The following is a 14,762-nucleotide window of genomic DNA, read 5'->3' on the forward strand; positions in this document are numbered from 1 at the left end:
GCACTGGAGATGTCAGGATTTTGCAAGGTAAGTGTCCCCCAGCGCCGCGATGGACGGTGCGATGAAGGTAAGTCTTCCCGAGGCGCGATGGAATGTAACACAGCGAACCACTGGCCAGGCGGTCGGGGTGAAGGGCATTCACTGGAGGTACAAGCTTGTGAGTGACTCCTGAGCACAGGGCCCCTTCCCCTTTTAAGGACCTGCTCCTCATGGCCTGCGACTGGAGATGACTTGGCTGCATCCGTGGGTCACACTCCACCTCAGCCAGTGTCCATGCAGTGTCCCTGCTCTGGGTGTGTGAGTGCTGCCTAATGAGAGTCCCAGACACCTTGTCTACCTGGAAGCTCTTCTGATCTTCAACCAGCCCATTCATCCCACAAGCATTGCAGGAGGGAGGGGTGGGGAAAAGCCACTTCACAGGCATTCAGAGAGGGAGAGGAGACAAAAGTGAGGGGAGAGGGGGAAGGATAACAGACCTTTGGAGCATAGAAATCACTGCTGTTCCTACAACAGCAGGGACAGGCCACTAGAAGCTGAGAAAATGAAGCCATCATGTTTGTGCCTGACTTTGAACCAGGGACCTTTTGGGTGTTAGACAAATGTGATAACCACTACACTACAGAAACTCCATCACAAGGCTGTGCCCCTCCCTTCATAAGAACATAAGAATGGCCATACTGGGTCAGACCAAAGGTCCATCCAACCCCATATCCTGTCTGCCAACAGTGGCCAATGCCAGGTGCCCCAGAGGGAGTGAACCTAACCGGTAATGATCAAGTGATCTCTCTCCTGCCATCCATCTTCATCCTCTGATGAACAGAGGCTAGGGATACCATTCCTTACCCATCCTGGCTAATATCCATTAATGGACTTAACCTCCATTAATTTATCTGCAAAAAAAACAAGGAGAACATATGGCACCTTAGAGACTAACAAATGTATTTGAGCATAAGCTTTTGTGGGCTAAAACCCACTTCATCGGATGCATGCAGTTAAAAATACAGTAGGAAGATATATATACACACAGAGAACGTGAAAAAATGGGTGTTGCCACACACACTATAACAAGAGTGATCAGTTAATGTGAGCTGTTATCAGCAGGAGAAAAAAACCTGGTGTTGGGAGGGGAACAGGAGAAAGGACAAAGGAAGCAAGAGATGAAGAGAAAAGAGGGATCAGACAGTGGATGGAGCAAGAGGTGAAACAAAAAGGACAAACCCTTATGTCCCCAGTGATTCTAAGGGACAAAATCCCAGGTGCAGAATAAAATTCTGCCTCCTTAAGCTCGTGTTTTCCATGCCTAGAATTCAACTGTCACCAGATGGATCAGACTGAACAGGTTTCAAACCTCCAGGAGGCTCTTACCTTCTAAACAGGGACGGCTGTTTTCTAGTAAAATCACTAAAAGGGAAGGAGAAAACTCGAAAGAGGTTCCTCCTGGCGCTCACGTCCGTGAACCCGAATACTCTCTCAGTCCTCAAAGAGAGACCCAGAGAAGGAGACTTGCTGAAGCAAAGCCACAGGGGTCTCTGAGGTTTCCCTGGCCCCTCGCCCCTGTCCTGCCTGGCTGATGTCAGCATCTCTCTGTGAGGTCACCACCTCCCCACCACCTTGGACCAATAGGCTGAGGTCCTGCCAAAGGCCTTTGTGATGTCACTGCCACACCCCTCCCTTGCTGTGCCAATGTCCTGCCCCTGGCCAGGCACTTTGGAGGTTTGAGCTACTCCCTGTGGATCACCCCACTCAAGGAGCGTTCGTTCTAGGCAGCAAGCCGGCTAGACAGGGAAACATCAGACGCTGCTCCCAATGCTACACTCAGTTTTTCAGAAATTAGTCGACTTTATGGCCAGAAGAGACCATTAGAGCATCTAATCTGACCCCCTGCGTATCACAGGCCTCCTGTAGGACACAATAGTGAGTTTATTACGCAGGGTCCACCCCTCCCTCACTGTGAATAGTACATGAACCAGCCCTGTAATGGAGCTGAGATTTCCCAAGAACTTCAAGCAAAATACTCCAGTTTCATAAAACAGATTTATTAACTACGGAAAGATGGAGTTTTAAGGATTATAAGTGGTAGGCATAAAAGATCAAAGTAAGTTACCATGAAAATTAAAGCTAAATTCACAATCTAAACTTTACATCTTATTACACTAGGCCGTAGTTCGGTTATGCCACAGGAAGGCTTAATGCTCAAGCTGCAGCGCATGCTGGGCAGGCTCCCCCTGGCAGGAGAGAAGAAGAAGACTGGGCCCCTGGAGGGGCAGGCTGGGGCTTCCTGGATCCCATTTGCTCACAGCCAGCACCCTGCCCCCACTCCCAAGTCATTAATGGCTCCCCCAGGTCAGCCAGAATGGAGCAGCGGTTTTCACTGCACCAAGTCCACTTATGGCTTACAGGCAACTCCCAGACCCACCATCTCGGCCAGAAAGGAGCCCACTCAGCCTCGCGATTGCTGCTTTTCCTTCCCCCCAGAACCCCGCTTCTCCTGGGCTGCAAGGAGCCACCCCTGGGAAGCCAAGAGGCAGGCACAGGATTCTGCCTCCCAGCAGCCAACCGCACCTCCCCCGGCTTTGCAGAACGAATGGTGACGCTCTACTAACCCCACTTAGCCGCAATGACGTGCTTAGCTTCTGCCCTGCCTTCCTCAGCTCGACTTTCCTCTTTTGCCCCATTCCTGCCTCACTTCCTCCTTTGGCAAGTCACGCAGAGGAGGCCAGCAGGAAGAGCCGGCCTCCACCGGCCAACCTCCCAGGGCAGAGGAGGCCAAGCCACAAGCCTCCAAAAGGTGACACGCCGCACTCCTCTAGGTTCTCCAGCCTGATGCCAAGGTGCTTTCTCCACTGCTGTCAGCACCCTCTGTCATGCAGGGTTTGGAGTTATCCCAGGGACAGGCCAATAGGAGAAGGAGGAGCGTCTTCCTGAACAGCAAGGGGATCTGGCAAAAGGAAGCCAGCATGTTTCTGCCTGGTTTTGAACCAGGGACCTTTTGCGTGTGAGGCAAATGTGATAACCACTACACTACAGAAACTCCATCTACTTAGCTGTTGCTCATCCTCGGACAGACCGATGGACAAACCTAGAGAAAGTGGTGGCAGCCCTTCAATAGGTCAGCTGGCAGAGCAGAGGACTGGAGCAGGCACTCAGGAAGTCGTCCTTACGTCGCCCTTGTGACTCCAGCTTGACGGAGAGCTTCTTTTTCTTCCCCTTGCTGACAAAGAGCAAGAGAAGAATGAAAGGTCAGGTGGGCCAACTCGGTGCAGAAGCCCATGCTGCCTTTTCCAGCTGCATAGCCTGAAATGAGGGACTCGTGGCAGTTAAAGGCACTGCTGCACTTTCAGAAAACATCCTACCCGTGCACAAAGGAGGACAGAAGAGCCTGTTAGTCTAGCACGCTCCCAACTGAACTACTTCAGCAGTGCTCAGTTTCTTTTTGGCCTCCTGCTTTTCTGTCTGGGATGTTTTTGTCAGCTGTGGCACAGAAAAAGGACGTCATTGCGAGCGGCCCATGAAGACAAGATTCACTTTTCCTTCCTTGCTCGGCTTTACTTGCTTCCCCGCCCTATTCCTGCCTTAGTTCCTGGGTTACCTGAAGGCGACGGGGGGCCAGCAGTACCAGGAGGAAGTTGGGCAGCTAGACCCTGGTGGCAAAAGTCCTGCCGCCACTTGCCACCCCACTCTCTTCTCCCAGCGTCACATATTGGTCACCAGGGACTTGGGGCCCAGCAGCGCAACGGAAGGCAGTGGACAGAGCCACCCTCGCCTTGAAGCTCCGGCTCATTAAACCACATCTTCAGTCGCTGATGGCCAATGAGAGACTGACATCGCTTGCTATTTTAGCACTTAAAATGCCATTGGCCAATCTTTGGATCTCTGTAATGTTGCGCTTCAGTTCATGGGGGAAAGGTGAGAGAAGCGACCTTTCAACTAAAGGCCTGGGGTTAACATCCTAACGCTGTCTCCTACTGTAACACTATTTAATACCGGCCCACCCTGTGCTAGTGACAGTTCCATTCTAGATGTTAGTACATTTCAGTTACTGTCAAAATTAAAAAGTTTCTATATGCTTAAAGAAAATGCATTTGTTCTATTTGCTTATATATGGCATGAATAAATACAGGTTTACAGAACCTAGCCTGCAAATTTATCATCTTATATGACAGAGAAAATCATGCATCGAAATTGTGCATCAAAATCATGAGCTGAGCTACAAATGCAATGAAAAATAAGATATTCAAAATTTTAACATATGGGGGGGGGGCAGCGAAGACACGTCTTGCCTGGGAGAGGCACTTGGTCTAGGGGAGGCCCTGCCAGGGAGAACAGGAGTTAGTGTCAGACGCCTATTTCCAGGCTGTTATCTGTGGGCGCCCTGCTCTGGGGGAGGTATCGCGGTAGCCCAGACTCAGGGCTGGAACAGGCCCCAGATTGAGGGGGTGGCTGCAGGGTTTGCAGAGCTCTGATGTCTCAGACAATGTGTCTCTCCCAAAGCCTCAGATCTGCGTCCCCAGAAGGCTCCTGCGCTGCCTCCGCTCCTTTCACAGTCTATAGCAAGGAGCAGCAGCAAGGGTCAGGGATGAGCCATAGGGCACTAGGTGGGGGGCAGAGGCTTCAGGAGCCCAGAGTGTTTGCCTGTCTGGGCATTTTGGCTGAGACCTCAGGGACACCTTGTGAGGCAGAATCCCAGGCATCTGTATGAAAGGAGCATAAGGACATAAGGACGCATAACGGTCAGACTGGGTCCATCTAGCCCAGTATCCTGTCTTCCCATAGCGGCCAAAGCCAGGTGCCCCAGAGGGAATGAACAGAACAGGGAATCACCAAGTGACCCATCCCCTGTCACCTATTCCCAGCTCCTGGCAAACAGAGACTAGGGACACCATCCCTGCCCATCCTGGCTCAGAGCATGTCCTCCATGAATCGATTTAGCTCTTTTTTGGAACCCTGTTATAGTCTTGGCCTTCACAACCTCCTCTGGCAAGGAGTTCCGCAGGTTGACTGTGTGTTGTGTGAAAAAATACTTCCTTTTGTTTGTTTTAAACGATCTGCCTATTAATTTCATTTGGTGACCCCTAGTTCTTGTGTGATGAGAAGGAATAAGTAACACTCCTTATTTACTTTCCCCACACCAGTCATGATTTTATAGACCTCTAGCATATTTCCCCTTAGTCATCTTTTCTCCAAGCTGAAAAGTCCCAGTCTTATTATTCTCTCCTCATATAGCAGAAACTCCATACCCATTTCTGAACCTTTTCCAATTCCAATACATCTTTTTTAAGATGGAGCGACCATATCTGCACGCGGTATTCAAGATATGGGTGCACCATGGATTTATACAGTGGCAATAAGATTTCCTCTCTTATTCTCTATCCCTTTCTTAATGATTCCCAACATTCTGTTCGCTTTTTGCCTGCCACTGCACATTGAGTGGATGTTTGCAGAGAACTATCCACAGTGACTCCAAGATCTCTCACTTGAGTTGGAACAGCTATTTTACATCCCATCGTTTTATATGTGTAGTTGGGATTATGTTTGCCATTGTGCATCACTTTGCATTGATCAACATTGAATTTCATCTGCCATTTTGTTGCTCTTTCACCTAGTTTTGTGAAATCTCTTTTTAGCTCCTCCCAGTCTGCTTTGGATTTAACTATCCTCTGTAGTTTTGGATCATCCGCAGATTTTGTCACCTCGCTGTTCAGCAGATCGTTTATGAAGATGTTGACTAGTCCCAGTACAGGCACCACTAGTTACCTGTTTGCATCCTGAAAACTGTCCATTTATTCCTACCCTTTGTTTCCTGGTTTTTAACCAGTTATTGATCCACGTGAGGACCTTCCAGAAGTGAACGTAAGCTGGTACATTCCAGTATGGGGTACTGGCAAGAGCAGGTACGCTGTGCCAGCCCAGCCCGGCTTCCCCAGGCTGGTGATTTAAAGGGCCCAGGGCTCCCTGCAGCCTCCCAAGCCCCCCTGGTGGAGCCCCGGGGAGCAAATCCCTGCCCTGGAATGCTGCTCTCCCGCGCTACGAACACAGAGCAGGGGCGGCGGGAGCTTCCTTACAGTGGAGGGGTCACTATTGTCTGAACTGTGGCACTCCCATGAAAACCCTTCCCCAAGGACCCACACTCACACCACCTCCCCCGAGGCCACACCCACAGAATGCCTCTCCCCCCCCAAGACTCCCCCTTTCCCCCCTCCATCATTTGTCCTAACAGCCAGTTAAGAGTGGTGGAGCCAAGGCCCTCTAAACCCCCTGTTCCAGCACCCCTGACACAGAGCTCAGCAGCAGCAGTGTGTGTGTGCGTGTGACAGAGGCTGCTGTGCTGAGCTGAGCCAGTGAGAGAAGCGGGGGCTGATGTTGGGGCTGCCCCCTCCCCCTGCCTCAGGACTGGTTGCTTGCAGCAGCTGTCTGAACATAGAGACAGTGTGCGACACACTCCCTCTCCCCACACACACACACCCTCTCCCCACACACACACATACACTCTCTACCCCGCCACGCACACTGCAGTTGAAAAGCAGCTGGCAATCTAGTAAGCAGCCCATGGAATGGTGGGATAGAGAAACCGGCATCATGTGATGCTGTACCGGCCCATGAGGCATTGCAAACCCTTCCCAAAACACCCTGCAGCCAGTTGCACAGCTACCCACAGTGCACTGCTCTCTGTGGCCATCCAAGGTTCTAGCGTGGATGTGCTCTGGTGACACAAGGGGCATAGTGTGGACATGCAACAGCTATTTAATTAAAACACTTTAAAGCCACATTACCCAATAGTGTGTAGACAGCTTGAGAGTGAGACAAGACCCAGCTCTCTTGAAACTAAAGAAGCCCAACTTTCTCCATAGTTGGCAGGATTCCAACCTGCGCAGGGAGACCCCAATGAATTTCTAGTCCACCGCCTTAACCACTCAGCCACAACTACTTAGCTGAGTTGTGTCACTCACTGCACTCTAGTTCTGTTCTCACTGAGTGATCAATTCCAGTTGTTTCCTCAGACCAGCTCCCCCAGCCCACACACTGCTGTGCCCTCATGTAAGTGTGTCCATGGCTGAACTGCAAGAATTCCTGCTCATTTCCCTTCTTGCTGGAGCATGAGGAGAGTGTGTTTGTGGTCAATGATGTTGCTGTAGATTGTTGTCCATTTCCTGCCTTGATCATTCAGACAGTCCCTTTCCTGCCATATTCCCAGCACATCAGTGATCGCAATAGCAGGGGGCAGGTTTTCTCTGGGGCACTGAGATTTGTCAGGGGGTTGGTGGCTCCTTTCTTTCCTCACCCTGGAGTAAACTCAGCTTTTAATTCCATCCTTGATGTTTCAAGGAATAACAACAGACGACCGAGGAAAGAGGTGGACAAGTGGGTCTCAGGGGAGGGGCAAAGAGGTGGGGGTGGTGGACAGGGCAGGTCAGGGGAGGGGTAGAGAGGTGTGAGCGCTGGGCAGGGTGGGTCTCAGGAGAGGCAGAGAGGTGCAAGTGGTGGGCAGGGCTGGTCTTAGGGGAGGGGGCAGAGAGGTGGGGGTGGTGGGCAGGGCGGGTCTCAGGGGAGGGGCAGAGAGGTGGGGGTGGTGGGCAGGGCGGGTCTCAGGGGAGGGGGCAGAGAGGTGGGGGCGATGGGCAGGGAGGGTCTCACGGGAGGGGCAGAGAGGTGGGGGCGGTGGGCAGGGCGGGTCTCACGGGAGGGGCAGTGAGGGGGGGGCCGCAGGCCGGGCTGGGGGGAGGGGGTGGAGAGACACACGGAGGCCAGCAGGGAGGAGAGGAGCAAGCGGAAGGTGGACCAGCAGGCCTCAGCCACAGTGGAAGAGCGGGGCTGGGAAGTGGTCAAATGGGAGTGAGGACGGAGCACAGGTGGGGCCTGAGAGGGAGGAGAACGAGTCAAGGAGGTGTAGGGGGCAGGGCCACCCAGAGGATTCAGGGGGCCTGGGGCAAAACAATTTTGGGGGCCCCTTCCATAAAAAAAAGTTGCAGTACTCTAGAATCCTGTATTCACATGGGGGCCCTGCAGGGCCTGGGGCAAATTGCCCCACCTGCCCCCGCTCTGGGTGGCCCTGCCCTCAGCCTCTCCTCGTAAGTCCCCTGCCCCCTAATCATTTTTGTTGCCCTCCCCTAGACTCTCTCCAATTTGTTTCTGTAGTGGGGGGGGGGGCGAAAACTGGACGCAATGCTCCAGATGTGGCCTCACCAGTGCCGAATAGAAGGGAATAATCACTTCCCTCGATCTGCCGGCAATGCTCCTACTAATCCAGCCAATACGACCAGGTGCCCATATTGAATGCAGACCCAGCAATATTTGATAAATTGGTTACTGTCCATTCAGGAGGTTATTTCCCAGCTATTCATAAATAATGAAGATGCTCTAAGTGGAGGGGAGAGAGCTGTCCCGTCCATGTAGTTAATCCATCTCCCCGAGAGGTGGTAGCTATGTCACTGGGGGAAGCTATGTGGGTGGGTGTGCAAGCTGTGGTGTTTACATGGATCTATAAGTTTAATCAAACCCCATTTTTAAAAGCACTGTGGTCTGGGAACAGAACAGGAGATCCCTGAGGCAGGGCCTGTCCTTCAAAATCTTTAAGATCTCTGACTTACCTACACAGCAGTCATGGGGGTATAGCTCAGTGGTCGAGTGTTTGACTGCAGTTCAAGTGGTCCTTGGTTCAAATCCAAGTGCCCCCTTACAAACCTCTTCCTTCAACAAAAATAATGGCATTTCCATTATGTTCAGGAGTTCCACTGAATAGGGATCCCTGAAATGAATAGAAACACTCAATGTTTTCCTGTGCAAATGCATAAAAACCTAGCAAACGTGCCTTCACTGAAATCAGTTCCAATCCTCTAAAGGATTAAAGAATCCTTATTGAGGTTGCAGGAAAAAAAAACCCCATGTGTAGAAAGAATAGTAAATATGGCAGGCGACAAGCTTGGCTTAACAGTGAAATCCTTGCTGATCTTAAACACAAAAAAGAAGCTTACAAGAAGTGGAAGATTGGACAAATGACCAGGGAGGAGTATAAAAATATTGCTCACGCATGAAGGAGTGAAATCAGGAAGGCCAAATCACACTTGGAGTTCCATCTAGCAAGAGATGTTAAGAGTAACAAAAAGGGTTTCTTCAGGTATGTTAGCAACATGAAGAAAGTCAAGGAATGAGGGAGGTAACTTACTGAATGAGGGAGGTAACTTAGTGGACAGAGGATGTGGAAAAAGCTAATGTACTCAATGCTTTTTTTTGCCTCTGTCTTCATAAACAAGGTCAGCTCCCAGACTGCTGCACTGGGCAGCACAGTATGGGGAGAAGGTGACCAGCCCTCTGTGGAGAAAGAAGTGGTTCAGGACTGTTTAGAAAAACTGGACGAGCACAAGTTCATGGGGCCGGATGCGCTGCATCTGAGGGTGCTAAAGGAGTTGGCGGATGTGATTGTAGAGCCATTGGCCATTATCTTTGAAAACTCATGGCGATCGGGGGAGGTCCTGGATGACTGGAAAAAGGCTACTGTAGTGCCCATCTTTAAAAAAGGGAAGAAGGAGGATCCGGGGAACTACAGGTCAGTCAGTCTCACCTCAGTCCCTGGAAAAATCATGGAACAGGTTCTCAAGGAATCAATTCTGAACCACTTAAAGGAGGGGAAAGTGATCAGGAACAGTCAGCATGGATTCACCAAGGGCAAGTCATGCCTGACTAACCTAATTGCCTTCTATGAGGAGATAACTGAGTCTGTGGATGAGGGGAAAGCAGTGGATGTGTTATCCCTTGACTTTAGTAAAGCTTTTGATACAGTCTCCCACAGTATTCTTGCAAGCAAGTTAAAGAAGTATGGGCTGGATGAATGGACTATAAGGTGGATAGAAACATGGCTAGATCGTCGGGCTCAATGGGTAGTGATCAACAGCTCCATGTCTAGTTGGCAGCCAATTTCAAGTGGAGTGCCCCAAGGGTCGGTCCTGGGGCCGGTTTTGTTCAATATCTTCATTAATGATTAGGAGGATGGCGTGGACTGCACCCTCAGCAAGTTTGCAGATGACACTAAATTGGGAGGAGTGATAGATACGCTGGAGGGTAGGGATAGGATACAGAGGGACCTAGACAAATTAGAGGACTGGGCCAAAAGAAACCTGATGAGGTTCAACAAGGACAAATGCAGAGTCCTGCACTTAGGACAGAAGAATCCCATTCACTGCTACAGACTAGGGACCGAATGGCTGGGCAGCAGTTCTGCAGAAAAGGACCAAGAGGTTACAGTGGACGAGAAGCTGAATATGAGTCAACAGTGTGCCCTTGTTGCCAAGAAGGCTAAAGGCATTTTGGGCTGTATAATTAGGGGCATTGTCGGCAGATCGAGGGATGTGATCATTCCCATCTATTAGACATTGGTGAAGCCTCATCTGGAGTACTGTGTCCAGTTTTGGGCCCCACACTACAAGAAGGATGTGGAAAAAGTGGAAAGAGTCCAGCAGAGGGCAACAAAAAATGATTAGGGGGTTGAAGCACATGACTTATGAGGGGAGGCTGAGGGAACTGGGCTTGTTTAGTCTGCAGAAGAGAAGACTGAGGGGGGATTTGATAGCTGCTTTCAACTACTTGACAGGGAGTTCCAAAGAGGATGGATCTAGACGGTTCTCAGTGGTAGAAGATGACAGAACAAGGAGTAATGGTCTCAAGTTGCAGTGGGGGAGGTTTAGGTTGGATATTAGGAAATCTTTTTCATTCAGAGAGTGGTGAAGAACTGGAATGGGTTACCTAGGGAGGTGGTGGAATCTCCTTCCTTAGAGGTTTTTAAGCTCAGGCTTGACAAAGCCCTGGTTGGTATGATATAGTTGGGGATTGGTCCTGCTTTGAGCAGTAGATTGGAGTAGATGACCTCTTGAAGTCCCTTCCAACCCTGATATTCTATGATTCTATGATTAGATGCTCTAATGGTCTCTTCTGGCCATAATTTCTGAAAAACCTGAGTGTAGCATTGGGAGCAGCGTCTGATGTTTCCCTGTCTAGCCGGCTTGCTGCCTAGAACGAACGCTCCTTGAGTGGGGTGATCCACAGGGAGTAGCTCAAACCTCCAAAGTGCCTGGCCAGGGGCAGGACATTGGCACAGCAAGGGAGGGGTGTGGCAGTGACATCACAAAGGTCTTTGCAGGACCTCAGACTATTGGTCCAAGGTGGTGGGGAGGTGGTGACCTCACAGAGAGATGCTGACATCAGCCAGGCAGGACTGGGGCGAGGGGCCAGGGAAACCTCAGAGACCCCTGTGGCTTTGCTTCAGCAAGTCTCCTTCTCCAGGTCTCTCTTTGAGGAATGAGAGAGTATTCGGGTTCACGGACGTGAGCGCCAGGAGGAACCTCTTTCGAGTTTTCTCCTTCCCTTTCAGTGATTTTACTAGAAAACAGCCGTCCCTGTTTAGAAGGTAAGAGCCTCCTCGAGGTTTGAAACCTGTTCAGTCTGATCCATCTGTTGACAGTTGAATTCTAGGCATGGAAAACACGAGCTTAAGGAGGCAGAATTTTATTGCGCACCTGGGATTTTGTCCCTTAGAATCACTGGGGACATTGGGGTTTGTCCTTTTTGTTTTACCTTTTCCTCCATCCCTCCTTCCTTTCTCTTTATCTCTTGCTTCTTTTGTCCTTTCTCCTGTTCCCCTCCCAACACCAGGAGGGTGTGTATGTGTGTGTGTGTGTGTGTTGCGGGGGAGTGCTCTGCAGCTCCCACTGTGGGAGGTCCACCCAAAAATGTGGGGCTGAAATAATGCTCGGGCAGTGATCCCCACCAGTGACCTGGGCCATCCTTTGGGCTCTCTGGTGAGAACCCTCAGCCTCCCGCCCTCAGTCTCTACCCTGATTGGCTGAGCAGGGGGTTATTGACAGGGAGGAGACTCAGGTCCTTGTTCTCTTTTAAGACCAAGGAAATAAGTCAGAACCAGTTCTGTGTTTGATGGATTTTGCTGCTTCTCTGCATTAATGGTCTCTGAGCAGTTCATGATTCTCTCTAACATTGCAGTTCTCCTCAAATACTTGCTGAATAATTCCTGTGCACTGTTGTTGGTCTGGAGCTCATCTGAGAGCACTTTATTCAGGTCATTCGATGTCTGAAATTCAAGATCCGATGGTTAGTTTGAAAATCAGGGCTCTTGGGTCCTATTCCCAACTCTGCCCCTGACTGGCTGTGTGACCTCAGACAAGTCAATTCTCCTTTCTCAGCCTTAGCTTCTCCCTGTTTCAAGTAGGGCTAATAATGATCCGCTCCTACCTACTCACTCTTCCCCAACACACACACTGTCTCCACACTGCAGTTGAAAAGCAGCTGGCAATCTAGTAGGATGCCCCTGGAACAACGGGATCGAGAAACCTGCATGCCTGAAAGTGCAGCCATAAAGACACCACACACCAGCCTTGCCTAGCAGGGGCAAGGGGGGGGGGGGCGAGAAGCGACATCATCTGAGCTCCCTGCATCCAGGTCACTTTCCTCAGCCGGGCTGCGTCAGGGGAGGGCAGAGAGCAGCAGCTTCTGATGCTCCCCTCACAGCCCAGCCCAGGTGGGGAAAGTGGCCAGGATGCAGGGAGCACATAGTGTTGATCCTCGCTCCCCCCACCCTCTGTGGGGCCACGGAGGAGCACTGGGGCAGGGGAGAGCAGTGAGCACCTTTGCACGGCCACAAGGTGCCCTTTGACCCCCTGGAGCCCTGGGCGGCTGCCGGGGGCCCCACCCCTAAGGCCGACCAGGCTCCCCAGCACGAACAGCAGAGACACAGGGAGACTGGCCACCCACTGAGCAGAGGTAGCCTGGGCGGCTCGTAATGGAGGCTCGGGGGGGCTCAGCCTCCCCAAACCTTGCGTCGCCAAGGGGGCAGTGGGGCCCATGACTAGGGGCCCTGGCCAAATTGGGCCCCCCTGGGAAAGTCTCCCCCATGTCAGCCCCAGGGCTGGAGGAGCTCCCACTCCCTGCTACGGCCCGGGGGCTGCAGCAGGGCACAGAGCTTCTCTGGTCTCGGGGCCGCAGCGGGGCCGGGGTAAAGGAGTGACAGGGTGGGGCCAGTGGGGGAAGGGGTGGAACAGAGGTGACAGTGGGCGGGGCCGTGTGTGGAAGGTGTGGAAGGGGGTGGAGCCACACACAGAAGTGGGGGGGCAGGGTTCCGGTGCTGGGGCCCCCGCACTTGTTCTCCCTTTCCCTGGGCTTTGGCATCACTAGCCCCTGCTTAGCGAGTAGGGGTCAGTGGTCCCCAAAATGTGGGGCGTGACTCCTAGGGGGACACAGAGGAAGATTGATGGGGGCACCTCAGGGCCTGAGCCAGCCCCCATGGAGGGAGCCCCACTCAGCCCCACTCTGCCCCAGCTCTTCCCCAGCCCCACCCTGAGCCTGGGCCCCTGGCTCCCAGCCCGGCCTCGACCCCCTTACCCCTGTCCGCACCCCCCTCCCCAGCAAGCACCGGCCCCACTCCCAGCCCCGGTTCTCGACCGCGGCTTCCGAGGGGCCACAGCCATGGATACGAGGGCGCAGTGTGAAATGTTTGGGGACCACTGGGTTAGGGTGACGTCCTCAATCACTTCTCTGCAGTCCAATGAGAGCGATTCCTCACCCACCCACCCACCCCTCCGTCAGGACGGCCTAGGTACGTTCTGCTGCCCTTCGCTTGTACAGGAAGGAGAATAACATTTCATTGCACTCAATGCTAAAGTGATTTGCAACCCACCACCATCCCAAACTGGTCATTTTGGGGAAGCGGCCCCATCATGCTGCATAGCTAGGCAGAGTAGGGGTGTCTGTGCAAACATGGCCTGTTCCTGAAGTCTTCCCCCAGCTCCTCACTAGATGTGACGTGGGAGCTCATTCAGCCCTTGCTTACGCTTAGTATTTAAAAACTCCTTAGTGGCCCTATCTCTGCTGGCCTTAGATTTCTCCTCCTGTCCACTTTTTGATAGTTCAGATAAGGTGGCTGAGTGGTTAAGGTGATGGACTGTTAATCCATTGTGCTCTGTATGCATGGGTTCAAATCCCATCCTCGTTGGTTGTATTTAGTCTTCACCCTCCTTTATAGACAACCATCTCCCCCCTTGGTACAAGGACAGATCAAACAATGTTGCTTCTTGCAAACAAAAACCTTCTGAGCATCTCAGCTCCCGCCCCCGCTTCAAATAAAATGTCTAAATCCCATATTTCTAAAAAAATTCTCTAGTCCTGCATTTCTTAGTTTTTATCTCAAAGGGGAACAGCCTCATAATCTCCCACAAACACCCTGGGACCTCCCCAAATTATTAAAATACCCCCAACCTGAACAAGGCCACAACAGTGAACCAGAGCCAGTGTCTAGGCCAAGCTGTTCTGAAGGAGGCAACTCAACCATTTTCTCTCTGCTTCCCTTGGCAAAGTCTGACTGAGAAAACAAAATTCCCCAAACTGAAAATTTTCTGCTGAAAAACCACTACTAGTCTGTTTGGGGACTTTGGTTTGAATGTACTATTATTATTCTCTTCTGACTTCTGAATCAGTTTTGTCATCCAGGTGTATTGCCAGTTGTTGAGTTGTGGGGGAGAGAGGCTAACTCATGATGTCTCTACCCCCCCTTTCATAGTTTCTTCCAACTTGCTAGGAAGTCCCTTTGCTAGGATGTGAGTCAAGCAGTGTCCATTGTCTCTGTGCTGTCTCAGAGAAGTCTGCATTGTACACGGTTCCTGGGATAGTCCTTAGGAGTGTGGATCCCTTTAATGGGCCAGCAGCGAGTCTGGCTCCTCCATTGTCACACCTGAAAGGCTGGTGGTGGGCATTTCCCAACCTCATCT

General features: G+C 51.5%; 2 non-coding genes and 1 pseudogene across 2 annotated transcripts; 1 reads left to right on the forward strand and 2 right to left on the reverse strand.

Annotated features, from left to right (window-relative positions):
* LOC120381919 overlaps nucleotides 1–14,762 on the reverse strand; it is a 480,690-nt pseudogene that overhangs the window by 164,198 nt on the left and 301,730 nt on the right.
* TRNAV-CAC lies at nucleotides 2,959–3,031 on the reverse strand. Its single transcript has one exon. It is a non-coding gene; the product is annotated as a tRNA-Val (tRNA).
* Nucleotides 8,601–8,672, forward strand: TRNAC-GCA. The gene has a single exon. It is a non-coding gene; the product is annotated as a tRNA-Cys (tRNA).

Source organism: Mauremys reevesii, linkage group 14 (assembly GCF_016161935.1).
Source record: "Mauremys reevesii isolate NIE-2019 linkage group 14, ASM1616193v1, whole genome shotgun sequence".
Taxonomy (NCBI): domain Eukaryota; kingdom Metazoa; phylum Chordata; order Testudines; family Geoemydidae; genus Mauremys; species Mauremys reevesii.